The sequence below is a fragment of the Vulpes vulpes genome, chromosome 6, assembly GCF_048418805.1.
Source record: "Vulpes vulpes isolate BD-2025 chromosome 6, VulVul3, whole genome shotgun sequence".
Taxonomy (NCBI): Eukaryota; Metazoa; Chordata; class Mammalia; order Carnivora; family Canidae; genus Vulpes; species Vulpes vulpes.
The window spans coordinates 65,121,205-65,148,279 of record NC_132785.1 but is presented as its reverse complement, the minus strand read 5'-3'; the positions used below and the strand labels follow the sequence as shown (position 1 = coordinate 65,148,279).

At 42.9% G+C, this 27,075-nt stretch overlaps 1 long non-coding RNA gene across 1 annotated transcript; it reads left to right on the top strand.

Annotated features, from left to right (window-relative positions):
• The first annotated feature begins 1,004 nt into the window (after window positions 1-1,004).
• On the top strand, window positions 1,005-26,300 carry LOC140599339 (uncharacterized). Its single transcript, XR_012002098.1, has 2 exons — window positions 1,005-1,211; window positions 22,867-26,300. It is a non-coding gene; the product is annotated as an uncharacterized lncRNA (long non-coding RNA).
• Window positions 26,301-27,075: the final 775 nt, after the last annotated feature.

The window sequence follows — 27,075 nt, the reverse complement described above, 5'->3', positions numbered from 1 at the left end:
TAGTAAAATCTCTAATAGAACAGAACAGTCAGTAATTGAACTGTACAAAATTGTATATGCCACTTAAGAACAAATAGATATATTTTAAAATAATCCATAAGTACATCTTAGGGTTTTGTAAAATAGCTCATAAATGTGATGGTTTATAAACTTGCCTGAGCTAATCTGCCCCTGTGGACTTACAGTTATTATTTATCACTTTCTCCTAAGGTGAAATATAAGAAGTATTCTGGGCCATTAGTTAAGATGTATAAACAATTGATAACAGTCCTCTCTTATGGAGTTTCCCCTAAACACTGTATAAACATGATATGACTGGAATAAAGACACAGAGGAATTTATTTTTGGTCAGAGGTTCCTAATGATGTATCATAAGTATTAAACCCAATCAATTCACTCTCTTTCCATATCTACTTTCTACAGTTTTTGATGCAGGACAAAAATGAAAGTTAGCCCATACTTCCAAGAATCCTAGACCATGGAACATTTAAGAATGATTTACCATCTTCATCTTTAGCAGTTTTTATTTCAAAGTCAATTGTCTCAGAGCACTGGATCTGAGATCCAAAGTCAACCAGCAGAATCAACATTTGTAGCTGTGCTATATCACAACAAACTCCCATGTGCATATACTGCTATTCTTTGATTCTGGGAGGATGGCCTTGGTTTCTTTACAGACTCTTTGGAGCAACATTTATAGATTCTATTCATTCATTCATTCATTCATTCATTCATTCATTTATATTTTAAGTAGGTTCCATGCCCAATGCAGAGCCCAATGTGGAGCTAAACTCAGGACCAAGATCAAGCTCAGATCAAGACCTAAGCTGAGATCAAAAGTTGGATGCTTATCCAACTGTGCTACCTCCCTATAAATTCACCCCAACATTTATAGATTATAATGTCACATCTAGAGAACTTGAATCCTTGATGTATACTCTGAACTTGGTCAGAATAGCTGATTTTCCTTAGGTGGATAACCAGGTCCTTGAATTCTCTTTCAGAGACAGATTTCCTAGCTGCAAATGGATGCTAAAAAGCCCCAATAGAAAAGATGGAGGAGAGAAAAGTGACTCCAAATGCAATACCAAAGAATAAAGTGGCACCACTTTTGCCTACCAATCCACAAGAAGAAAAAACTAAAAAACTACAAGTACCAGAATTTTGTAAGCAGGTCCACTCCAAGCATCTGCATTTCCTTTGCTATTAAGGTAAAGTAACTTTTTAACTTTTAAATTATAAATTAGAGAACACATACAAAGGAGAGCACTAAACAAAAATATGCAGCAAGCACAATGGATAATGAAGATCGGTACTCATATAGCTACTACTTAAGCCAATAAACAGACATTGCCAGCACCCCAAAAGCCCTTGAAACTTCCCTCTTAAACACTATACACCTTTTTTCCATTACCATTCCCTCAATATTCTGACTGCAAGAGCAGTCACTGCCTTGCTTCTCTTTATATTTCTAACATCTTTTTTTTCCTTTTTTTTTCTTTTGAGAGAGAGCAGGCAGGGGTAGGGGAGGAGGGACAGAGGGAGACCGAGGGAGAGACTCTTAAGTAGGTTCCATGCCCAGTGCAGAGCCCAACGAGTGGCTTGATCTCAGGGCCCTGAGAGCATGACCTGAGCCAAAATCAAGAGTCGGTCACTTAACCGACTGAGCCATATTTCTACCATCTAAGCACTAAATGCATTCCTAAACACTATGGTTTAGTTTTGCATCTTTTCTTTTAAATTCACATACATGGAGTCACACAATATGTACTCTTTTGTGACTGGCTAATTTCACTCAGTATTACATTTGAGAAAATACAGAGTCCACATTACTATATGTTCTTTCCTTGTTCAGGTACAGTTCATATCCATTTCATTTCTTTTCATATCTGTGGAGTATGCCATTGTATGGCTAAACCATTGGTGTATACATTCTACAATTGATGGACACAGGGTTGTTTCAGTTTAGGACTGAAGCTATACAACTGCCCATGTTTCTGTTGTTTACGTACCTGAAGTGGAATTGATGTTCCATAAGGAATGCTCAAATTTGGGGGACAATGCCATACAGTTTTCCATGGTGGTGGCATTAATTTAAATTGGCCCAGGTATGATTTTGCACTCTGGTTGCCAATGCTTGATATTGTCAGTTTTTTGTCTAACTTTTATGTCATTGTGTTTTTTTATTTGAATTTTCTTGAAATTCAATGTGGCTGAGCCCCATTTCATATCCTTGTGGGTCATTTGGAAATCCCAATTTGTAAAGTGTTTGAGTCTTTTGCCCATTTTCTTTTGAGTTTTTTTGTTGCTTGTACTTTCCACCACTCAGTGGCTTGCTTTTTTACCCTCTTATTAGTGTTTTTGATAAAAAGAAGTTCTTACTTTTAGTGTACTAAAGTGTATTAGTCTTTTCTGTATGGCTGGTATTCTTCTACTCCATTAAAGAAATCTTTCCCTACCAGGAGATCATGAATATGTTCTCCAATATTACATGCTAGAAGCTGTATTGGGCGTTGGTCTAGTTGTCCTGGGTAACCCTGACTTTAAACCCATCAAGAAGGAATGTGGGTCTTGCTGTTCTCCTCCCAGAATGCTCCTGGGCTCCTTTTGCAAATACGCTCGCTCTCTGGGCCCCAGGAAACTTCAAGTTCTACATATCAGTATTTTCTCACATACATCCAACTGAAGGTGACTCTCTCTCACTCTCTTTCTCTCTTCTCCACCTCCCTGCCCCACAAACTTTTACCAACTCCTAGAGATTCACTTGTATTTCCCCAGCAGCTCCCTGCCTTCCTCTTGTGGAGCAGTCTGTCTCCTCTCGCTTCATAATTCTGCATGTCCACCCTTTACTTTCAGTGGCCCCATAGCCAAGCAGCGAGATCATTCCTTCCTGAGAGACTGAGGGGAGGAGTTATAAGTTCTATGGTTCCACTGTTTGGGACCTCACTTGACTGTACCATCCAGTCTCAGGACCCAGGTTTTTTAAATCATGAGAAGAGGGATCCCTAGGTGGCTCAGTGGTTTAATGCCTGCCTTTGGCCCATGCCCTGATCCTGGAGACCCGAGATCGAGTCCCACATCAGGCTCCCTCTCTTTGTCTCTCTGTCTCTCATGAATAAATAAATAAAATCTTTTTTAAAAAATCATGAGAAGAGAAGGTTAACATTCATTTTCCTGACTTCAGGGTTATTTATTTATTTATTTATTTATTTATTTATTTTACTCCCCAACCTCCACTCCCATTTCCCTCTCCTCAAAGGATTCCATTCTAATAGACTCAATTTATAGCTCTTGATTTGTATACGTTCTTATTAAAATCTGTATCGTCACTTTTTGTGCATACTTTTTTATTATATAAATGATACTGTGATATGGATTTCACTCTGCTTCTTACTCTGCTCAGTACCATGTATTCACATGTGGCTGTGCAATATCTTTGCAACTCATTGCATTTTATTCTATTTTATTCCAACAACCATAGCATCTCCATGTGCTACCTTACAGGGCAGAAAAATCAAGATACAGCTGGGATATCTTGTGTTAAAAACAATGAGACATTCAGATTTCTGTATAATTCTGGAAAAGCAAGAAGGCCAGCCTAAAGGAAGCAGACTTACCCATCATTGTCTAAAAAGCAATGATTATGTCCGGTTAAACAAGCAGTCTTAGAAGAATCTTGACTTCCCAGTGATCCTCCATGTCACTGTCATTAACTTTCCTCCAGTCTAACTCCAAAGAGTCCTGAGCACTTAAGAGAATTACAAAAATGAAGTTATATAAATTTTAAAGTAATGTGATAATAAACAAACAAACAAATAAATAAAAGTGCTGTGTGTGAGAACAGAAGCCCTCCCAAGAGCTCCAAGAGCTGGTGTCTGCTGTCCCTATGGCAAGGGAAGCCAAGGCCTTTGGCTTTTGCAGAAATAAAAGATGGCATGAAAGATTTTGGCAGCAAATGAGATGTAGCACACTTAGCTCAGACATGCATACTTCACATCTGTGCCAATATCTGTGGTCACAAGCAGTGGTGGCACCAGCAGGAGTTTCATCTTTGGACAGGCTTGGCAGAGCCAAGAGTTCTCACCATGTCAAAATGGAGCAGAAAAGAATGTTTCCTAACACAAGATAGTCACAGAAGAAGGTAGTCACATGCCTCCTTCCCTAGTGGGTTCTAAGCTCCTGAGAATTATATGGAAGGAGACAGCCAGGAGCAAAGCCAAGGTCACCTTCCCACTGTTAGTGTTGATTTGGAGAACAAGTCTTGCTATCACCTCTTCTCTAAATGGAAGGTAACTGGCAGAGTAGAGTTGGCCTGATGTACTCAGCAAGTTTCAGATAAAGCATCTTTTTTCCCAGAGCAGAGACTTGGATGAATAGAGCAGAAGCAAGCCCTGCCTGCTAGAGACTAGAAACATACTGGAACCTGCCATGTCTAAGTGCAGGTGGCCCAAGGGAAGGAGACAGGGCATACTGCCTTGCTTGTGTAAGCTGCCATCAGTAATGTGTACTGATCAGTTTAGCTATTCCTTAGACTACAGGGAGAGGTAAATAAGGCAGTGGAGCAAAGAGTAGATGTTTCCTCACCAGCACTTTTGAAAGGGCTGAGCTACTGTACAAAGTGTCCTCTTCTATGAGCAGAAGCAAGAATGTATAGAAAAGATGAGAAAGGTCCCTCTTGCAAAAGTCTGTGAGGCCCACGGAGCATCTTGGGAGCTGATGGGGCAAAGCCAAAGAAATAATGATTTGTAACTTTTGTTATGACCCTGTTTTCTGTGCATAGACATATAGATAATTTGGAAGTCCCAATCCATATTTTGGAGTCCTTACTAAAGAGATTCTAATATTGCAAATTCTGATGCTCCCCAGATGGGTGTGGGATTTCCCACTTCTCATTTCCAGGCATGACTCATAACCATGGTGACCAAATGCTTCATGGCCAGGACCATGGGATACAGACTGCCCTTTCATGAGCCTTGAGATACCAACTAGAAGAAAGGAGATGAAACCTCTTTGTCTAGTTGAAGCCCTGGGATGGACCTCTGAGGCCCTAAAATGTCAGGCAGAGGGAGCCTACCCATTTCCTTTGTGAGCTGCCTAAGAGATGGCACAATTTACATTCTCTTAAGAAGGATCATGAGCATGTCTTAGAAGCTCATCTGGAAAGCAACATCTATGGACACTAGTTTGTTTCCAGAACCACAGGGGAAATCCACAGCAGATATCATGTCCTCCTCTCCCCAGAGACCTAGGAAAAATTTCCTTGGAGCAGAACCAAAATGGTAGGATAAGGATAGAATAGGCAATTGGATGGGCAATGGAACCCAGGATAGTGGCCACATTGTAGAGCTAGGGCAGAAAAGGCCAATTTCTGAGACATAGAGAAAACAAAAAAAAAATTAGAGACAACAGGTGTGGGGGCTAGATGGAGGCCATGACTAGGAAAGAACTCTGGAAAAGCTTCCTGAGTATCTGAGTATGTGGAAAGTAACAAAGATCTACACAGTAAATTCCTAAATGTCAAAAAGGCAGGAAAATAAAACCTTAGCATGTGCACTGATAATGATAAAAAACAAAACAAAACAAAACAAAAACCCTGAGAGGCACAGGAGAGAGGAACTACTACGGGAAGGAGGGAGCCAACATAGCATGTTGGATAGGATGTAGGATATAGGATATCCTATAGGATATCCATATAAGATAGAGATATGAAAGTCTGAGTTTTGTTTATTGGATGCTTTTGCATCGTCTTTACAGCTGCAGAGATGGGAGAAGATGGTTCGCAGAAGCAGGGGCCCAGCGGAGTGGGAGAGGGCGGGATCCCCGGAGATATGGAAGGGCTCCCCTGGAGAGGAGAGTTATGCCTATTTCACCAATGCCTTCCAGAAAAGAACCATAGCAAATGACGGCACACCTTGGACAGAGTGGGGAAGTCGATGCATAGCATCTTATTGTCACTGTTCTCTCTGTGAAGTACACAATGAGGCCATTGCTTAGAGTGAACAGAAATGAAGCTGTGGGGAATGGTGGCAGTTTTCGAAAGCCATTGGGGAGAACAGTAAGGGACCTGAGGGCCTGGGCCGGCCATCGGAGGGGTGTGAGGGAAGGAAGGAAGGAAGGTTCATGGTGTGGCATTGATGTGAAGTGGTGGAGTGCTGGTGCCAGCTCAGGGGACGAGGAGGACAAGAGCTGGAGTGTCACAGCGACTGGACTGGAAGGGCATATCCTATGTGTGCTGAGGTTGGGGGGGGGGGGGGGCGTGCGGTCTGAGCTGGAGCCAGAACTGAGACCACTGTGACCTAGAAGTTAGAAGGTCAGGAAACACTGAGTGAGTCTCACAGGAAGCCAGGGAAGAGAGTGTGGGGAGGTTCATCAGTCCAGCCCCTTATGTGACGCCTGAGGTCCCGGAGGCCCAGAGAGGTAAAGAGAGTGGCAGAAAGGGACTCTCAACAGGCAGATGGCCGCTTCCTACTCCAGGCTTATTTCTATGGCTCCCAGGTGGGGAAGTGGGGAGGGAGACAACTGGATGAATCTCCTCGTAGAGCCACCAGCTTTCCGAGGGACAAGCTCTTGGCCAAGTTCCTGGACCATCGGGCATGATGTTTACCCGCCCACCCCCCATCTCCTAAGGCCAAAAACTCCCTCTCTTCTCCTGCTTCTCAGGATGTTCAAGTGCTGGTGACAAACATGGAGGAAGGACCCCCAGAAGATGGGGACACTGAAGTAAGATGGACCACAGGGATGACATTTGTAGGGAAAGCAGCTACTTGTATGTGCCAGCCTCATAAGAAGCCAAGGTTAAGAGTTTCTTTCTTTTTTTTTTTTTATTTAAGATTTTATTTATTTATCTGAGAGAGAGAGAGCACAAGTGGGGTGAGGGGTAGAGGAAGAAGCAGACTCCTACTAAGCAGGGACTCAGTCGTGAAACTCCGGGATCATGACCTGAGCTGAAAGCAGATGCTCAACCAACTAAACCACTCAGGTGCCCGGTTAAGAGTTTCAAAACAAGTTTGTGGCCAGCAAAAAAAAAGAAAAGATCAAATAGATTTCAACTCAGTAACTGCTCAGTAGCAACTCTGTCCTATAACCTATCATGCCCTTTGCTAGAGCTCTCTCGGAATTCTGTTTGTCAACTAGTGCCTGGTGCTATGACACCTTCTAGAAGCCTGGACTTTGTTCTATACAATCATCATTTGGTTCCCAGGGCAAAATGTCACTATACCCAGAGTGAGAGCTTCAGGTCCTGGTGGGGGACATCAGAGCCTCAAGGAGAAGCCAGCCACCACAATGTTCTCCCAATAATGTAGTTGCTGCCTGGAAAGCTGAGGAAAGGCAAAGTCCCTATGGTCCTCTGGCTGTCCTGCACCCATGGAAGGACAGGACTGAGGTCTTGGCCCATACATTAATAAATTCTGACCTCTTGCCTTGCTAACTTGGCTGGAGGCTCAGCATATCCTCCGTCCCTGGATTCCATCTCCCAGGCCCCTCAAGAGATATTGAAGGGCCATTCTTGCCCTCCAAATCCCAGCTCCTGGGCTGTGCAGCCCCAGACACAATAAGAGGAAGGGCCAATGGACAAGGATGCAGTCACACGGGCTCTAGGGAGACCACCTTCCAGTGCCATCCATAGAGATTTTTAAAAGAATTTTGCAAAGCAGATTACCTTCAACGTGAAAAAATTCAAAGCATCAGTACTAGATAGGATGTGAAGGGGCAAAAAGAGAGGTTGCCCTTAGCAGGTGTGTGATTCTGTACAGACAAGTGAGAAGTGGCTGGTCTCAGCATCTGCAGGCCTGGGTCTCAGAGTGAGCAGCCTGAACGTGTGTGTCTCAGGGAGTGTGGCTGGGCTGGAAGACACACAGGGTGGGTGGCCTGGGAGCTACTCCATCCTCACCGTGAGGCCAGAGTCCTGGCACAAGCCGCTCACCTGGGTGCCCTTTGGTGTGAGCTCCGCAGCTAAGGACTTGGTAAGTAACAGAGCAGCTTTGCTGGTAGTGTAGGCTGCAGCATCTAGGAAGGAAGATGAATCAGGAAAAGTGCACTGCAGGTAGGAGGAGGGCCTCCAGCCAGCCCTCCTGAGTTGCAGAGGATGGACAGGCTTCCTCCTGTCCACCCTCCCCCCAACTCCTCAACCCCCCACCAGAAGCATCTCTCCCTCTGGCCCTGGGAAGTACCAGGGAACAAAATCTGAGCAGGCGTTAGAGGACGCCTGGGCTTAAAGAAAAGTCAGGCAGGCAGAGGCCAGGTTTGCTTGTGCTCGCTTGACCCAGAGAGAGGAGCTTCCATGCCAGGTTGGCAGGGACAGAAACACCCTGAGCCTGGATCCCTGCTGTACCATGAACTGGCCAACACTACACAATGAACTGGTCTCAATTTCCTCCCCTGGCACATGGAGTGTTGACTCTCTGCTCTAGACACAGGAGTGTCCCTTAGGGACACTGAGAGCCTGTGCTGCCCCCTGGTGTGAATTTTATTTTATTTTATTTTATTTTATTTTATTTTATTTTATTTTATTTTATTTTATTTTATTTTATTTTATTATTTTATTTTATTTTATTTTATTTTATCTTATCTTATCTTATTTTATTTATTTTTAATTACTTTATTTTTAAAATGTTCCCCCTGGTGTGAATTTTAAAAAGAACTCCCCAGTGAGTTGATACAGCCCCATGGAAGCCTGACTTGGTGAAAACCTCTCTTCCTTCAGGTTTGGCAAGCAGAGCACGGACTGGATTTCAGCCCCGACTTGGCCCTGGATTCCATGCCCTTGTAAAGTGAACAATCTTATAATCATCTGCAGTCGCCTTGGGGTTGTGGGCACCAAAGGAGACAGAGGCAATGAGCATAATTGTAAATATGGACAGGATGGTGTTTAGTGCCGTGCGTTTGAATTTTATTGTCACACAGGATCAATACTCACTTCCCCTACACCAGGGCATCCGGACACCGCCTGTGCCACTGCTCCCTGCTCGCTGTCTGGGGGCCACAGACAGCAGCATTGGCAACCAGAACCTCCGAGCCTTCCCTGAGAGGAGACAGACAGGTGTGACAAGGTGGAAGGCAGGCACAACCGAGAAGCCAGATGCTTCTAGAAAACGGGCTTCCTTCCAAGTGCTGGTGAGGCAGAACAGAGGCATGAGGAGAGAAGGGAGAGCACAGCCAGTGCCCAGGGGCTCCGAGTAGGTTGGATGCGGGTGGGGGCTGCCACAGGCTCCCCTGCTGGCAAAGCCCAGGACTGATGGAACCAGTCCCATGGGCAGAGACCCACCAGCAGCTAGATGTCTCCTAGATCTCCCGGGAGCACGGAGCCCGCAGTACAAGGTCAGAGCCGACTCGGGGAAGGCCATTCCCATAGAAGGGAAGTGCATTAAGAGTCACCTGAGTTCAAAATCTAAATCTAGAGCAGGAGCAGTAACTGGTTGTTGACTGACACAAGAGAAGATGAAAAGCAAAACGGGGGGAGGAAGCTGGGGAGCCGGGGAGGAAGCTGGGGAGCCGGGGAGGAACTGAGGGGCTTTCTCTTGCCATCTTTGCAGGGGTTCAGCCCTCTGAGTTATACCATGAGGCCCCTGTCTCTTGCAGCTGCCTCTGCCAGTCTCAAGGACAAAGCCCGTCAGAGGCTTTGGAAGGGTTTGGAATCCATCCTCACAATACTTCCTAATATTCCCTTTCACTGTGTTTCACTGTGTTGGCCACATCCCCCACCTCGCACCCCGCCCCCTCCACCCTGCCAAGTAGCCTGAGAATATCATTCAGGAAGTGACAGGAGACAGGTCTGGCATCCAGGGCGCACTCCTACCTTCTGTCCTTGGGCTACTTCACTCAGGCGCCCCTTCTCCAAGTGTCCCGTTGGTGTAGGGGAGAATGAGGCAGTCACCCCAACTCCCCAGGCTCTCCCTGCCCTTACCTCCTCTTCTCCATGGAGGGCAGCCACTGGCTCAGCAGCAGGACCTTCACCTTCATGTCTGGGATCTGAAATCAGAGCAGGGGCAGAGGGGAGCTGTAAGGTACTCTGGTACCTCTACTGGCCTGCAGTCCCACAAGCTGGAGTGGCTTTGGAGGGGTGCTGGGGGTGGACACTGCTCTTGCTGTGGAAGCCCCGGAGTGGAAGATAAGGAGCCTGAAGGTCCTGCTTTGCCCAATACTTAGCTGAAGAACCCCTTCACTGTCATTTGCTGCATAGATTCTCCACGGGGCACATCAGTCTCCAGTAAAGCACAGCAGTGAAAACAGTATCAGGAGAGGACGTGAGGAAAGCTGGCATATTAGTGTCTGCTTTCATAAGGAGAGTGAGAATTCACACTGTGTAAATACCAGCTCTGTGTGGGGCACTGTTCAGGGGTGATGCTGAAATTTAACTGTCGTATAGAAGCTGGAGACTGGGCTGGGGAAGGTGAGCAAGGAGCTAAGCCAGGAAAGCCAGCAAATGTGAGAACTGGACAGAGAAAGTGGGGCAGGGTCTGTAAGGACCGACAGCAGGGGCTGGTCAACGGAAGAAGACTCCAGTAGGAGGGAATGGCTCACCTGACCTCAGACTCATCTCTGCTGGCAGGGTCGATAGAGGGGGTGGGTCAGGACTCGGCCAGCTCCTCTCACAGGGACTTTCAGGACAGCAGGGGCAGGTGGCCAGGGCTACAGGAGTCCCTAGAATGTTTGGCGGATTCCAGCTGGGGCAGCAAGTCTGGATGCGGTTCCTCCTCTCAGCTGTCCCTCCTCTCAGCTGGACAGGTGAGGCATGGGACAGCCAGACTGATGGGATCAGAGTGGGTGCCAGTAAGTCCAGACTGGGACAGCCTCAGAAACCTGAGCCAGCAGGGAAGCTCTGGCCCAGAGCAGGTGGTGTCCACTCAAATCTGGGCCTTGGAGTCAGGCTGGAGTAGAAGAGGTCTGCAGTACCACTGGCCACTTGGGTAGACTGACCCACGTGCGTTCCACCCAGTGGAACCAGGGGCTGTGGCTTGAAGGTACATGGGTGGCAGCTGGGAACACATGCAGGTGTGTGAGTAGAGATGGAAGAAAGGGGGAATCTCATAGCTCCGTGCTCCCCAGGCCTCTTTCTCCCACATCCGCTCATGGCCCCAGAGTGCTCTCCACCAGGGAGCTGACCTCCACGTTGCGCACAAGAAGTCGACATCCCCACAGTCCTCTAGGGCCTGGGTGAGGCAGAGGCAGCACAGAGGATGAGGAGGAGTCAAACCTTCTCCTTCCCTCCACAGTCATCTGGGAAGGCTCCCTGCCAGATAGGTCCTGGAACACCGAGCAGCACTTCCCCAGCACTTCACTAGGGCACCATTATGACTTCTCTCACCCTAAAACTTACTGTGAGAGAAAAATGGGCAGTGCCTACATTACAACCCTGCGCTTGACTGGAGCGCAGTGCTCCTAGCCCTGCTGGGCTCTCTCCTCTTCACCTCTGTACTTCTAGGCAGATAGACCCCTCTTCTTCGCTCCTCCCTCATTTCTGAAAATCTTCACTCTCCAAGCCCCATATACCTGGACTCTCTTCTCAGGAAAACATATGTGGATGGTTCCCACTCCCACAGTGACCACGACAGGCTCCCCAGCCTGGCATCTCCCTTGTTCCAGCACACAGATTTGCCCCTGTCCTGGGTATTCTCTCAGTTTCACTGGGCTTCCAGTTCCCCACAGGGCCCCCCAGATGGAGAGCTACAGTTGTGGCTAGGAATATGGGTTTGGGAGTCAGGCAGACCTTGGTTCAAAATTATCCCTACCACTTAACCTCTCCGGGGCTGCTTCCCACCATAGAGCTGTTATAACAACATCGAGTGCCTCACATACTAATGTGACAGGGTGTTAGTACATGCCTGGCACATAGTAAATATCCAAAAATATGTTAAGGAGAGGAGCATTTTAACTTAGAGCGCTCCTCCCTTGGGCTGGGTCTATGTGCTCTCATCTCAACCCAACCCTTTGGGCTCTTCATGGTGCCCACCAGCCGCTCCCGGTCCTCAGCCTTCCCCACATGGCACAGTGCCCGTCACACTCAGCCCCTCCCCCTGCAGCACTGCCACTGCCCAGTCCATATTCTGCTGCTTCCAGCTGCTGACCACCACCTGGGCCTCGTCCTGGCCAGTCACCTGGGCAATGGTGAAGCCCCTCCATCTCTCCCCCGGGAACCTGATCTCAATACATTCCCCAGTGTCCCAACCTCCAAATCTGCCCAAGTAAATAAATGTGGAGCCCATATTCAAATCCAGCTCTGAGTCCAAAGTACCTGCTCTTTCCACTTTCTTACTTTGCTCCTGGGAAATAGGAGAGTTTAATGAAAGAAGCTCACCCTTAGAAAGATAATAATTACCAAAGCTGGATAACAGGATGAGGGGTTGGATAGAATGTGGGAAAAGGGAATTGGTGGCACAGCCCATTCTGTGATGGGGATACTATACCCTTTGGTATGCGCCAGCCAGGGATTCCCATTTACTCACCCCTCTGTGGGCCCAGTGATCACAACCACTTTATCAGACAGTGTACCTCTTCTGTCTGCCCTGCTGCTGTGCATTGTAACTGAGAGAGGGGCCAAGGAGCAAAGAAATGCCTAAAGTCCATGACACAGTCCCAAGCATGGTGGTCACATGTCAGGCCTCCCTCTTGCTGAACCCAACACTAGGGAGACGATTGGCATGGTGGAACCCATGTCAACATGGGTTCATTACAGTGTCTCTGTGGTATCTCCAATGGATATCCCAACATCACTCAGTCTCACAGGGAATATGCAGAGTTGTCCTCAACCCATTCCTCAGACCAGCTTCCCATCTCTCAGTGGGCCACTCCATCATCAGAGCAAGCATGGTCACACCAAAGTTGTTCTTATTTAGAAGATCACCAAAGTCAGGAGCACTGTGTGGCTCGGTGGGTTAAGATTTCAACTCTTGATCTCAGCTCACGTCTTGACTTCAGGGTTGTGAGTTCAGCCCCCTGTTGGGCTGGGCTCCATGCTGGGTATGGGGACTGCTCAAACAAACAAACAAACAAACAAACAAACAAAAATCACCAAAGTCTCATGCAAGGAGCAGAGCTCACTTCTCCATTCCTTGCCTCCTCCGTCCATTACCTGACCATGTCCCTTGTTTCTGTTTATGTCTAGTTGCTCCCCTCCTTTTATATGGTGCAGCCACCACCATGGCCCCTAGTCTTTATTTTCTCCTCAGTTTATGGCAGCCTCCTCTCCCCACAGTCCTCACCTTACTCCAGACGCCACATGTGTCTTCTTTATGGGCCTCATGGGCCACATTATCCCCTCCTCTCAGATGGTGCTCATCCAGCTGTAGACAAAGTCCAAAAGCTCCCCTCTGGCTTGGAGACTTTTCCAGGGGTGCTCCAGGGAACCCTGCAGCCCTCTCCCCTAGTTAACCCCAGGCCATGCTGTTGAAACAGCTTAGGCCCATCTGCTCCAATATCCCAACTGGGAGTTTGCTACGCTTCTGACAGCCTCATCTCAAAATAAGTCTCCCTTCTAATGCAACCCTGGCTCTGCCTCCTCTACTTCCAGCATCCCTTGCCTTCTGGAGAAGATTGAAAAATAGTAACAAGGATGATGATATCTTCCTTCTATTGAGTGTTTCCTTGGAAGAGACCACACTAAGCACTCCATGTGCATTGTCTTTGTCATCTTCCACTTGCTCTTGTGAGGCAGACACTGTTATTATTACTCTCATTTCAAAGATGAGGCTACTGAGGGTCAGAGAAGTCTGCTAACTTGCTCAAGCTCTCAAAGCCATAAGGGGAGGAGCTCTGGCTCAGCCTGGGGCCAGTCAGAATTCAGGTTCAATACTTCCTCTCACTCCTGACAGTGGAATCCTTGGATTGACCTTTCCTGAAACCCCACAAATGATTTTTCTATCCCCATTACCCTAAGAAGTCACTAACTTTCGACCGGTAGAACATGTGGGTGTAAAACAATCTATAAAAGGAAATAATTATAAAAAGTCATTAAAAGGGTTGATTGATATTTCTAAAATCTACTTAAACTTTTATTTGTTTAAAGAAGCATATACTCTTTTGAACCTTTCACTCCTCCCTCTTACTAAGCCAGGCACATGCCCAGCCCTTAGTCTGTGCAATTCAATGAGTAGTACCTGGGGAAGAGATCGTGTAAGGCTCCTCTCTGCTCTTGGGACATGCATGGTCTCATTTTGGAAAATGATCCACAGGAAATGATTAATGACAATATGACAATAAGTAGTCAGATGTCCAACTGTCTGATGTAGGGACTGAGCATGGCCTCCCAGGAACAGAGGGTAGGAAAGGCCGTGTGCAACAAGAGGTTTGAGGCAAGAGGAGGATGTGTTTTGGTGGAGAGGGCTGTGGGGCCCTCCATGCACCATTCAGTTGTGGAATGAGTGCTGAACAGAGGGGTGAGTGCTGTGGGCTGAATGTTTGTTTACCCCACAAGCCATATCTTGAAACCTACCCCCAGCGTGATGGGATTAGGATGTAGTGCTTTGGGAGGTAATTAGGATTAGATGAGGTCCTAAGGGTAGAGCTTTCAAGAATGGGATCGGTGCCTTTATAAGAGTCACGGCAGAGCTTGCTTCCCCTCTCTGCCCTCTGAGGATATAAGACACCAGCAGTCTGCAATCTGGAGGCAGGCCCTTACTGATGTCCAACCGTGCTGGCACCCTGATCTTAGACTTGGGGCCCCCAGGATGGTGAGAAATAAATTTCTGCTGTTTTTAATCAGCCCAGTTTATGGTATTTTGTTACAACAACTCAAACAGACTAAGGCATGATCCTTGTCAGGGAAGTGCAAATCTCCTTCAGTGTGATAAATGACAAATCATCATACTCAAAATTTATTTTAGGTCTCAGTTAATAGAAGTGGCTAATCACTCTTCTTCTATTGTCCATCTTTTATACAGAGATGTCTTCTCTATCTTTGTCTTTTAATTGCCTTCTTGATGCTCTGTCCCAGTCTTCTACAGCACTCTTGAGAACACTGTGCAAGTGGAGAGTTATACTTATAGTGTAATAAGTTCATTATCTGAAAATGGAACACGTTCTCTTTCACTCTCTCTCAAATAAATAAATAAATCTTAAAAAAAAAAAAATGACTCCAAAGTCTGAAGTCTGGGCAATTGGAAGGATGAAGTTATCATCATCTTGGGATCCCTAGGTGGCTCAGTTGTTAAGTTCCTCCCTTAGGCCCAGGGCATGATCCTGGAGTCCCAGGATCTAGTCCCACATCAGGCTTCCTGCAGGGAGCCTGCTTCTTCCTCTGCCTGTGTCTCTGCCTCTCTCTGTGTGTCTCTCATGAATAGATAAATAAAATCTTAAAAAAAGAAAAGAAAAGAAATTACCATCATCTGAGGTAGAGAAGGCTGCATTGGAATAGGTTTGGGAGAAACGGGAAGAGTTTGTTCTGGAGACTGTATTAGTTATCTAATTGCCACATAACAAAATATTCTGATATTTGGTGACTTCGACAACAATCATTTATTATCTCAGAGTTTCTGTGGATCAGGAATTCAAGAGTGGCCAACCCACGTGGTTCTGGCTCAGCATTTCTTGTATGGTGACAGTCAAGGATGTCCCCAGCCTCTCTGTCTCATACCTTACACCCACTCTGTCAAGAAATCCTATTGATTCCGTCCCTTTCTATATGTCAAAGTGTAATATTGTCACCACCTGTGCTGCTACCACCTAGTGGGAGCCACTGCCAGCTCTCTCCCTGCTTCCATCCTGGCCTGCCTACAGTCTCTTCTCAACATGGGGGTCTGAGTGATCCTTAGACACATCAGCCAGAGCAGGTGATTTTTTTTTCTTAAAAACTTAGCAGTTTTTATTGTTCAGAGTAGAAGCCTTTCCTAGTCCACTTAAACTGCTGAAACAAAATTACCATTGACTACTGGCTTCTAAACAAAAAAAATTTATTTCTCACCATCTGGAGGCTAGGAAGTCCAAGATCAAGGTGCTGACAAATATGGGGTCTGGTAAGGGCTGGTTTGCTGGTTCATAGCTTCTTCTTGCTATAACCTCACATGGAAGAAGGGGTATGGGAGCTTTCTCAGGCTTCTTTCATGAAGGCACTAATCTCATTTGTGAAGGCTCTACCTACCCTCATGGCCTGAACACCTCCCAAAGGCCCCATCTCCTAATACCATCAACTTGTGATTCATTTCAACATATTAATTTCAACATGTGAACAAACATTAACAACACAGCAAAGTTCAAACCCTTACCATGAACATGCTTACCATGTTCTAGAAGGTTCTAAATGATCTGTACTGCCCCCTTATTTCTCTGACCTCACTGCTACTATCCTCCCAGCCACACCGGTCTTGTGGTCATCAAATACACAGAACACACTCCCGCCTTAAGACTTCTGCATTGACTGTTCCCCCAGATATCTGCACACTTATCACCCACCCCTCTGCAAGTCTTTGCTTAAATGTTACTTCCCAATGAAACCAAATCTGGCCACTCGCTACTTCCCCTCAGCTTCCAGCACTCTGGACACCTCTTTAACTGCTTTATCTTTTCTGTTCCACCATACTATGCTTCCCGATATACTTTAATTTACTTATTTATAATATCTCCTGTTTATTGTCCATATCACCTGCTATAAAGTAAACTCCGAGAGAGCACTGATCTTTGTTTTGTTCACTGATGTATCTCAAGTGCTGAGAACAGAGACTGACACCCAGTAAGTACTGGATAAATATTTGAATGAATGAGTGAATGAATGTTTCTATATGTCAAAGTGTATTATTGTCACCACCTGTGCTGCTACCACCTAGTGGGAGCCACTGCCAGCTCTCTCCCTGCTTCCATCCTGGCCTGCCTAAAGTCTCTTCTCAACGTGGGAGTCTGAGTGATCCTTAGAACATCAGCCAGAGCAGGTGATTTTTTTTTTTCTTAAAAACTTGGCAGTTATATGTTCCTACACAAGAGCTTTATGTATGTGTGCACTTTTAATCAAAAGCTCTTAATTTCTAAGTTATTTCAAACTTGTTTGCCTAAGGGAAAAAACTTAAGAATGCTCCTGAGCACCTAACATTAGTACCCACTAACTTTCTGCACCGACCTTCAGCAAGCAGGAATGCTAAGAAGTCAAGAGCAGGAGGGAAATCACAATCCTTAGATTCTCAAATTCTCAAATGCTCAAGTTAAAGTCTAACAGAAGAGCTGCTGCTGATGGCCGGTAACATAGACTGTATGGACTAAGAGGCTCAGGGAATTAATAATAAAGTGTTAAAGCAAGACAAGGTAGGAAATAGCTGTATCCATGGTTTCATACATCCCTGATCCAAAATGGCATGAGATAGTACAATGCTGTCCAGGGGAACTTTATCATGTGAGCCACATATTATCATTTCAACAAGCAATCAATGTAAAAAGTTATGAATGATACATTTTACTTTTCTTCATACCAAGTCTTTGAAATCCAATGTGTATTTTTTTTTTAGAGATCTGAAAAATGTGTATTTTACACTTATAGCAGTTCTCAATTCACGCTAGCCACTAGTGATTTGATAGTCACTGATTAATGACTATCTTACTGAATAGTACAAATATAGAACATTTGTCAGACCAGGACAATATATGAGATGTTTTCCTGTTGTGGTCCAGAAAGTGTGGTCAGCTTTGCTGTAACTCCCTTTTTGAGAGTTTTGGGTTTATTTTTATTTTTAATTTTTATTTTATTTATGATAGTCACACACAGAGAGAGAGAGAGAGAGGCAGAGACATAGGCAGAGGGAAAAGCAGGCTCCATGCACCGAGAGCCCGACGTGGGATTTGATCCCGGGTCTCCAGGATTGCGCCCTGGGCCAAAGGCAGGCGCTAAACTGCTGCGCCACCCAGGGATCCCCTTTCTGAGAGTTTTGAAACAGAGAATACTCTACCAGTATACATGGGCATGCACATAGATAGAATACTACATCCTAAATTCAGATCTATGCCTATTTTTTAAAATATTTTTTATTGAGGTTCAATTTGCCTACATATAGTAAAACACCCAGTGCTCATCCCATCAAGTGCCCCCCTCAGTGCCCGTCACCCAGTCACCCTGTCCCACCTGCCCACCTCCCCTTCCATTATCCCTTGTTCGTTTCCCAGTTAGGAGTCTCTCATGTTTTGTCACCCTCTCTAATTTTTCCCACTCATTTTCCCTCCTTTCCCCTACAATCACTTTCACTATTAGACCTATGCCTATTGAAGAGTTGCTCTAGTCTCCTGGTGTTCAGTGACATATGATTTAAGAGAACTGCAATAGCACAGAGAAACCTGTATGCTCTAAGCACACACATATATTGTCTAATTGTTAAAATTAGAGTAAATCTGGAATGACATAAACTCTTTGCTCACAGTTATAAGAACCTCAACATCCCACCCAAGACTACAATTCAAAATATAAAATATAGCTGGTAACTTTATCATTCTTTCACAGCAGAAAAATGAAAATAACCTAAATTCCTAAAAACAGGGAAATACTGGATATTTTTTCTTGATGGGATGTTATTCAGACATTTAAAATGAAGGTTTTAAATATATATTTTTTATTTATTTGTTTATTAATTTTAGAGAGAGAGAGCATGCACATGCCTGAGTGAATGGGGGGAGGGGCAGAGAGAGAGGGAGAATCTCAAGCAGACTCCATTCTAAGCACAAAGCCTGAAAGGGGGCTCAATCCCACAACCCTGAGATTATGACCTGAACTGAAACTGAGCCAGCCAGTTAACTGAGTGAGCCACCTGGATGACCCTAAAATGAAGTTTTAAAATATGTATAATAGTATGGGGAAAAAACTTAAAATGCTAAGTGGAAAATCAAGACACAAAATATGTATGCAAGTATTGGACTATAATTATATTAAGATAAAAAATACATATAGAAAAAAGCAGAAAGTAAATATATCATAGTGAGATGAAAATGATAAATTAAGCCATACTTCTGCTTGTCTCTCCACGCTAAATCAGTAGATACTGTGAAAAAGACTAAGAGAAAAAAGACAGAAAAAAAAACTGGGAAAATTAATAAAAGGAAACCTCATTAAAATGGAGGCAAGAAAGGGGGTACTGTCAGCCCTATCACTCACTGTCAATTACAGACCCCAACATGAAGGGATTTACCCTGCAAGTCTATATACTACTTTATAACCCTAATAGGTGAAGAAAGATTTTCTTCACCCTAGCAACAGCCCAGCCAATGAAAGACAGTCACAACTCAGCCTTGAGAAGCCATGATACTCCAAGCTGCTTCCAACTCCCCCCTTTCCTCTATAAAACAGAATTCCTCTCTTTTGTTCTCCTGACTTGCCTTTGGTTTTGCAGTAGCTTGCATGTTCCAGATTGCAATTCTCTGAGGTTCCAGAATAAACCCATTGTTGCTGATAAAACAACTGACAGTTTTATTTTTAAAGTTAACAGAATCAGTGGCAGCACATGTATATGTGAAGTGGTGTTCTTGACGAACTAGAGTTTGTGAGGAATGAGGAGATATCTTAAAAGATGGAACCATAGGGCAGCCTGGGTGGCTCAGTGGTTTAGAGCCGCCTTCGGCGTAGGGTGTGATCCTGGAGTCCCGGGATCGAGTCCCGCATCAGGTTCCCTGCATGGAGCCTGCTTCTCCCTCTGCCTGTGTCTCTGCCCTCCCCAACCCCCTGTGTCTTTCATGAATAAATAAAATCTTAAAAAAAAAAAAAAAAAAAAAAAAAAGATGGAACCATAGTCCCAAGTCCTGGAAGGAAGGACTCTGTCAAATGTGGGACAGGTCATGGTGCTCTGAGTCAGAAAGCAGGAGGTACCAGGAGGGGGCAGTGGTCAGGGTGACTATGCAGACGCTGCACTGGAAGGACGACTTCTCTGTCCTTCTGCCAGGCAGTCAAGGGCAAACAAAGGTGTCAAACCCAATGAGAGTAAGGATGAGAAAAATGAAGGCCACTCATCCAATAAATCAGAAGTCAGGAAAGAAAGAACAGTGCCTCTGTAATCAGAAACAGAAAAAAAGTGTTCAGGAACCAGTTGTAATATGTTAATATCACAACAAAGGCAAATGAATTGAATTAATATATTTAAGAGAAGAGCCTTTCAAACTATATTTTAAAAAATAATTGTATGCAGTTTATAAAAGATATATCTAAAACAAAATAAGCAGGATGTTTAAAAATAAAGGAATAGAGAAAAATACTATGTAAAATGCTAACCAAAAGAAAGCAAATGTGGAAATGTTAAAATCAGAGAAAAACAGGGCAGCCTGGGTGGCTCACCGGTTTAGTGCCGCCTTCAGCCCAGGGCATGATCCTGGAGACCCAGGACTGAGCTGGCTCCCAGCATGGAGCCTGCTTCTCCCTCTGCCTATGTCTCTGCCTCTCTTTCTCTCTGTGTCTCTCATGAATAAATAAATAAAATCTTTTTAAAAAATCAGAGAAAAATAGAATTCAAGGCCAAAAGCATTAAAAAAGGACAAATAAGTATAGTTTTTTTTTTATATTGATAGAATGCACACTCACCAAAAATAATGTTATGAATCTTTTGGGACTAGCAGTGTAGTTTCAAAGTTGTCAAATCCCAATCTTAGCAGATGAATAAAACACATATCTCTGAAATTAACAGTTCAAATGAAAAAAAAAAAGGCTATAGATCAATGAGATTAGATAAAAATATAGTGTGATCCACAAATGAAAACACGGACGCCATTTACATTTTTCTGGTAGCTACATTAAAAAACAGAAGCAGGTGAAATTTAATGCGTTTTATTTAATCAGATATATCCAAAATATTACCATTTAAATATGTAATCAATATTAAAATAATACTTTTTCATACTGAGTCTTCAAAACTGGAGCATATTCTACACGGAAAGCCTGTCTCAATTTGGACTAACCATATTTCATTAGCCACATGTGGCTAGTGGCTACTGTATTGGACAACAAAACTACAGATTAATTATATAACATATTTATTTGTCAAAATACTCTCATTACAACTTCTTAAAAAGGAAATTCAAACACAAATTGTGAATATTTAGAGACGAACAATAAGAATAAGCCAGAACTTTTTCAGTGTATTGGATACATTCAAAGCAATACTCAGAAAAAACACACAGATATACAATTTTATATAGAATAATCAGAAAGCATTTAAGAAAGACTGAAAATTATAGAAGTGTGTTTTCAACCCAAGAAGCTAGTTTTAAAAGAATAGCTAATAAAGTCAAAGTAGAGAGAGGGACATAAAAAAGAGAAAGGCAGAAATTATTGAAATTAGAAAGCAAATCAACAGTAGAGTTGAAATGAAATTTACCAAAACATCAAAACTAATTTTCTTCAAGTGTTTCTTTTCCTTTGATTTTCTACTTTTCTTCTCTTACAAATTTTCTAAGGAAAATATTGTTTTTTTTAAATAAGGAATTTTATGAAAACTAATCTTTTTTAAAAATTAGTGTCAGAGGTAGTATTTAGTGATTCATCAGTTGCATGTAACACCCAGTGCTCATTACATCAAGTGCCCTCCTTAATGTCCATCACCCAGTTATCCCTCTGCTCCACCCACCTCCCTTCCAGTAAACTTCAGTCTGTTTTCTAGAGTTCAACGTCTTTTATGGCTTGTCTCCCTCTCAATTTTCATCTTATTTTATTTTGAGGACTAGTCTTTTTTTAAGATTAAGCATTGCTTATTTTAAAGACAAAAATCTTGTCTTTAAAAAAAAAATGTCCTATAACACTGCAGATGACTTTGAAAGACTAATCTTCAAATGGTAACACATTAAAGTTACAGTAGTAAAATCTGTTTTTAAAATTTGGTGCCTTTGGGATCCCTGGGTGACTCAGCGGTTTAGCGCCTGCCTTCGGCCAGGATCTAGTCTCCACAGGGAACCTGCTTCTCCCTCTGCCTGTGTTTCTGCCTCTCTCTCTCTCTCTCTCTCTCTGTGTGTGTGTGTGTCTCTCATGAATAAATAAATAAAATCTTTTTTTAACTTAAAAAAATAAAATAAAATAAAATTTGGTACCTTTGAATAAATTGCACTCTAAAAACAATTGGGTGAATTGTTTGAAAACTGGGCTGTTCTTAGATCTGTTGCGGAAACCTTCCTAGACAGTTGTCAGTAGAACTCTAGAAGGAGTTCCCTAAGCTTTCTCTCCCTCACAGCAGAATCCTTATTTATGAAAGCCTATGGAAACCTTATGAATTTGTGTTCTAAGTAGAGGAAAGCCAGGGGCTTCTGAAAATGAAGAGTAGCTGGCCCAGAAGTGCCTCAGGCAATGGCTAGCTTGGACTAGGGATTTGGCCTTTTATCCTTAGGAATAAAAAAACAAAACAAACAAGGAGGATGAAAGAATTTTTTCTGATAAAGACCTAGTACTCAAAGAATAACAACTCAGAGCCAGAACCGAGGCCTTGGAAAAGTGTACATACACACTCACACACACACACACACACACACACACACACGCACACACACACACACATACACACTGCCTGGCCATGGTCTGGTCACTCACACATGGTGGTGATCAGTATAAGTCACTCACCCTTAGGGTCTCCCAGCACCATCCCCACATCTTGCAGGCAGGGAGTGAGCTAGGCAAAGGAAGATTACTATCTGTAGAGTCCCAACCCCAGCAAGATATTTGCACCCATGTTCCCTAAGAGAAAAGATGCCCTTTTGAACAGGACAGAACCTTAACCTGAGATGTGGGTCCCAATGACCTTTCTCTGATTTATTGGAGGAGAGGTTTGTGGCAGCAGCAATTCCCCTCTGTAGATTCTCATATGCTATCTCCCATAGGCACAGATATTTAAAAGTTGGGTTCAGGTCACGTGTGTCCCCTGCATCTCAGCTGGTCCTCCTGAGACCTCCTGAGTGCCAATCCGAGTTCCTCGTGTGACCCTATTTCTACTCCAACAGGATGAAAGAAACCATCATGAACCAGGAGAAACTCAAAATTCCAAGCACAAGGGCACACTGGTGGGAAAGGAGCTACTCCCTGAAAGAAGGTGGTTCATTGAATGCCTGCAGCAGATGATAAGAAACTTCAGTTCTCCATAAAAAACTGAAACAATAGGGGGAAACAACATCTCCAGTATGGAAGAAGTGAATATGCTCACAAACCAAGGAGCAGTGGTCCATGTTAGCAGCCCTATAGTGTAGATCCTTGGCAGCAAACACCTTCACCATCACAGGCCCTGCTGAGACAAAGCAGGTGACAGAAATGCTACCTAGGATCTGAAACCAACTTGGTGCCCAGTCTGACTAGTTGAAGGAGTCTGGCTGAGGCTCTGCCCACACAATCCATGGATGGAGAAGCACCACTTACTACCGGAGAGTTTGATGATAAAGTTCCAGACCTTGTGGAGAATTCAGATGAAGCTTCCAAGAATGAAGCAAACTGGATTGAGTCAACTCCTGAAGAAGATAAAACTTGAGGAAGTTATCGGGAGCTGCCATTTTATATTATGATTGCTTTTTAAAATTTTGTTTATGGATCTGTTAAAACTTAGATCTCCAGTATTTTTAAGCCAAGCCACTTGGACACTGCAGCTCTTTTCAGTTTTTGCTTATACACAATTCATTCTTTGCAGCTAATTAAGCTGAAGAAGCCTGAGAATAAAGCTTGAAACAAGGTTAATAAAGTTCTTTGCCTAAGGGGAAAAAAAGGTTGGGTTCAACCTTTCCCTTCTATCCTTCATCCTTCTCCAGAACATTCCCCTTGACTCAGCCTCCCCTCCCTACTCCACCTCTGAGTCTTCTTGCTGAGTCATTTAAGCATCAGAACAGATTTTTGGTTCCCACAAATGGATACACACAAACATATCCCAGGTACCAGTATAGGCCGATCCCCTGAATCTGTCTACGCTGGCTCCATCATACACAGAGGCCTTGTCTTTGGGTGGAAGTAGGAAAGGAAGCCAAAATGGAGGTTATTAGCATAATATGACCATATGATAGTGGGAGATCCTGAGTGGAAATGAGTATAAAATTAAGGGAAGATAATGGTAACTCATGGGAAGATTTTAGAAGTTATGTTGGTTCCACATCAAGAGTGTCACTTGGTGTTCAAGACACCAGCACAACTGTGATTCTGCATTTCATTCAGTGCATGTTTGTAAGGACTATGATGACCTATTTTAGTTGGTAACACACTCATCTGTATTTCTGACATTGTATATTAAATTCCTTCGAGACAGTGAGTGAGACACTTCTGAGTGCTGTAGCACCACATCCAGAACATTGGTATGCAATTCCAGGGGGTTGAAAGATTAACAGAACAAAATGCCTTCACTGAAATGAGCCCTCTTGTTCTCGGCAGAAGCACCAATGTCACTTCACATGCAATGAACTTTTCCAACACCTTGAATATCTAGTTTTTGTAAGTTGGTTGTTGATCCTGGTGTTCTGTGATGGTTTGTATAGTTTTATAACTAAATATAGGTAGATATTACAATAACAAACTTCCAGGCTACAAAGTATTTTACCATAAAACCTGTGGGTATTTTGGTTTGGTTTTGTTTTTACCATTAATATTGTACCCTGAGCAGTCTTCATGGTTCTTGCATAGTCTTTAAAAATATTATTTTTAGGAAATGCTTGTGTCATCTTATAAATCATCTACAATTAATTTAACAATTTCTCTGTTATTGATTTATTTTTTTAGTTTTCCCTTATTACATATAATTCTGTGTTTACCTTAGTTGACAATATTTTGCTTCTCTACCTAATTAAATCTTTAGGCTAAAGACAGATAAATAGAATTTCTAGGAGACAGATATGAATAGTTGAAAGTCTTTTTTTTTAATGTGTTTTTATTTTGTAAAAACGTTTTGCTTATCCATTTATTTGAGAAAGAAAGAGAGAGAGAGTAAGGGGGGAGGATCAGAGGGAGAGAGACAAGCAGACTCCTTATTATGTGTGGAGCCAGATGCTGCCCAATCTCAGGATCTCAAGATCATGACCTCAGCTGAAATCAAGAGTCAGTAGCTCAACCAATTAAGCCACCCAGGCTCCCCTAATACCAATCTAATTCTTATTTTTTGTATACTGCTTACTTTTCTCTGTCCAATAAATTAATGAAAAGTTGAATATATTATAGGATATCCATTCAATATATTATTATGTAGATTATCAAAATAATGAATCATGTATATATTATTTACCTGAATGGATGTTCCTTATATATTATCGAGTGAGACAATAAGTTGCAGAGAAATGCATGCCATTTTTACAAAAACAAATATCATACAGAGAAAGATACTGTATGATTTCACTTACACATAGAATCCAAAAAACAAACAAACAAAACAAAACAGAAACAGACTCAAATACAGAGGCAAACTGGTGGTTGCCAGATGTGAGGAGGTAGGGAGGTGGGTGAAATAGGTGAAGGGAATTAAGAGGTACAGATTTCCAGTTATAAAATAAATAAATCACAGGGATATGAAGTACATATCAAAGGGAAGATAGTCAATAATATTGTAATAACTTTGTATGGTGACAGATTAGACTTATTGTGGTGATCATTTAGTAATGTTTACAAATGTTGAATCACTATGTTATACACTGAAACTAATATAATATTATACATCAACAATACTTCAGTAAAAAAGATAATATGAAATTCTGAATAAATCATTATGGCTAAAAAAAATCAACAAGGAAATTCTATGTATTTGTAGTCATACTTTGCACATAGTTTTGAGCATAGAGAAAAGTACAAAAGGTAGAAGCCAGGCTGTTAGTTTCAGATTCCTTTTTATTTAGGAGAGAAGGTGAAGATTATGGGGTACGTTAATAATGCTATTGCATATTTACTTAAATTAGAATTTTCTTTACCAATAGGAATTAGTATATTTTCATGTTTATTGGTCACTTACATTATATGCTTCTATGAATTTTTTTACTTCATATTTTTTCCATTATGCTATTGAACTTTTTGCAGTTTTGGAGGAATTGATTTATAGAAGTTCATTATATAATCAATCATATGTGTTGCACATATTTGCTCCAAATCTATCATTTGTCTTTGACTTTGTTTATGCTGTCCTTTGCCATGCAAAAATGTTGAATTGCTATGTAGCCAAATATATTTATCTTTTTCACTTATCTTCCTCTTTTATGAGCTCTGGGTTGCATGCTATGTTTAAGAATATCTCATCTGGGCAGCCTGGGTGGCTCAGTGGTTTAGCACCGTCTTTCAGCCCAGGGCCTGATCCTGGAGACCCAGGATCGGATCCCACGTCAGGCTCCCTGCATGGAGCCTGCTTCTCCCTCCGCCTGTGTCTCTGCCTCTCCCTCTGTGTGTCTCTCATGAGTAAATAAACAAAATCTTAAAAAAAAAAAAAAAAGAATATCTCATCTACTTTAAGGTTATACCTAAATATTACTCTAAATTTTAACTTTGTTCATATTTTTATCTTTAAATTTTATGGGTTTTGTCATAGAGACAAAATGTGTGACATATAGACCTATGGTGACTGGACTGGTTGAATGCCAGATGCCAAAAATTATTTTACTTTTTACTATTTTCTTAAAATTATTGAGCATTTAATATGAACCAAGTGACATAAATAACTCAGATAAATAACATGAAGTATCTCCCCTCAAGAAATTTGCATCTAATGGACAAGATTGATAAGTAAGTACATATTTCAACAGGGTGTGGTGTATGCCGTTATAGAGATAAATGTAGGTGTGATAATAAGACATAGATAGGAAAGTTTACCAACTCAAACTGGGATGGTCTGGGACATTAGTCCTAGACTGAATCTGGAAGGTAGATAAATAAGTTAGCAAAATAGAAGATGTATTTTCAAACCACCCAGGGCATATATGCAAATGCATGGAGCAGAAGAAAGCATGGCACACTTGGGAAAGTCCAAATATTTGGTAAGACAAAAGCACAGAAATAAAGTTGAACTGGTAAAAGATTAAGGTAGAAAAATAAGGCAAGGGTGAAATCTCTAGTAGAAAATTAATATACACTCATTTGGATTTAGAAGAAATCCTTCGCTGGGCACCTTGGTGGCTCAGCCAGTTAAGTGCTAGACTCTTGATTTAGGCTCTGGTCATGATATCAGGGCCCTAGGATTGAGCCCCACTTCCATCTCTATGCTTCATGTG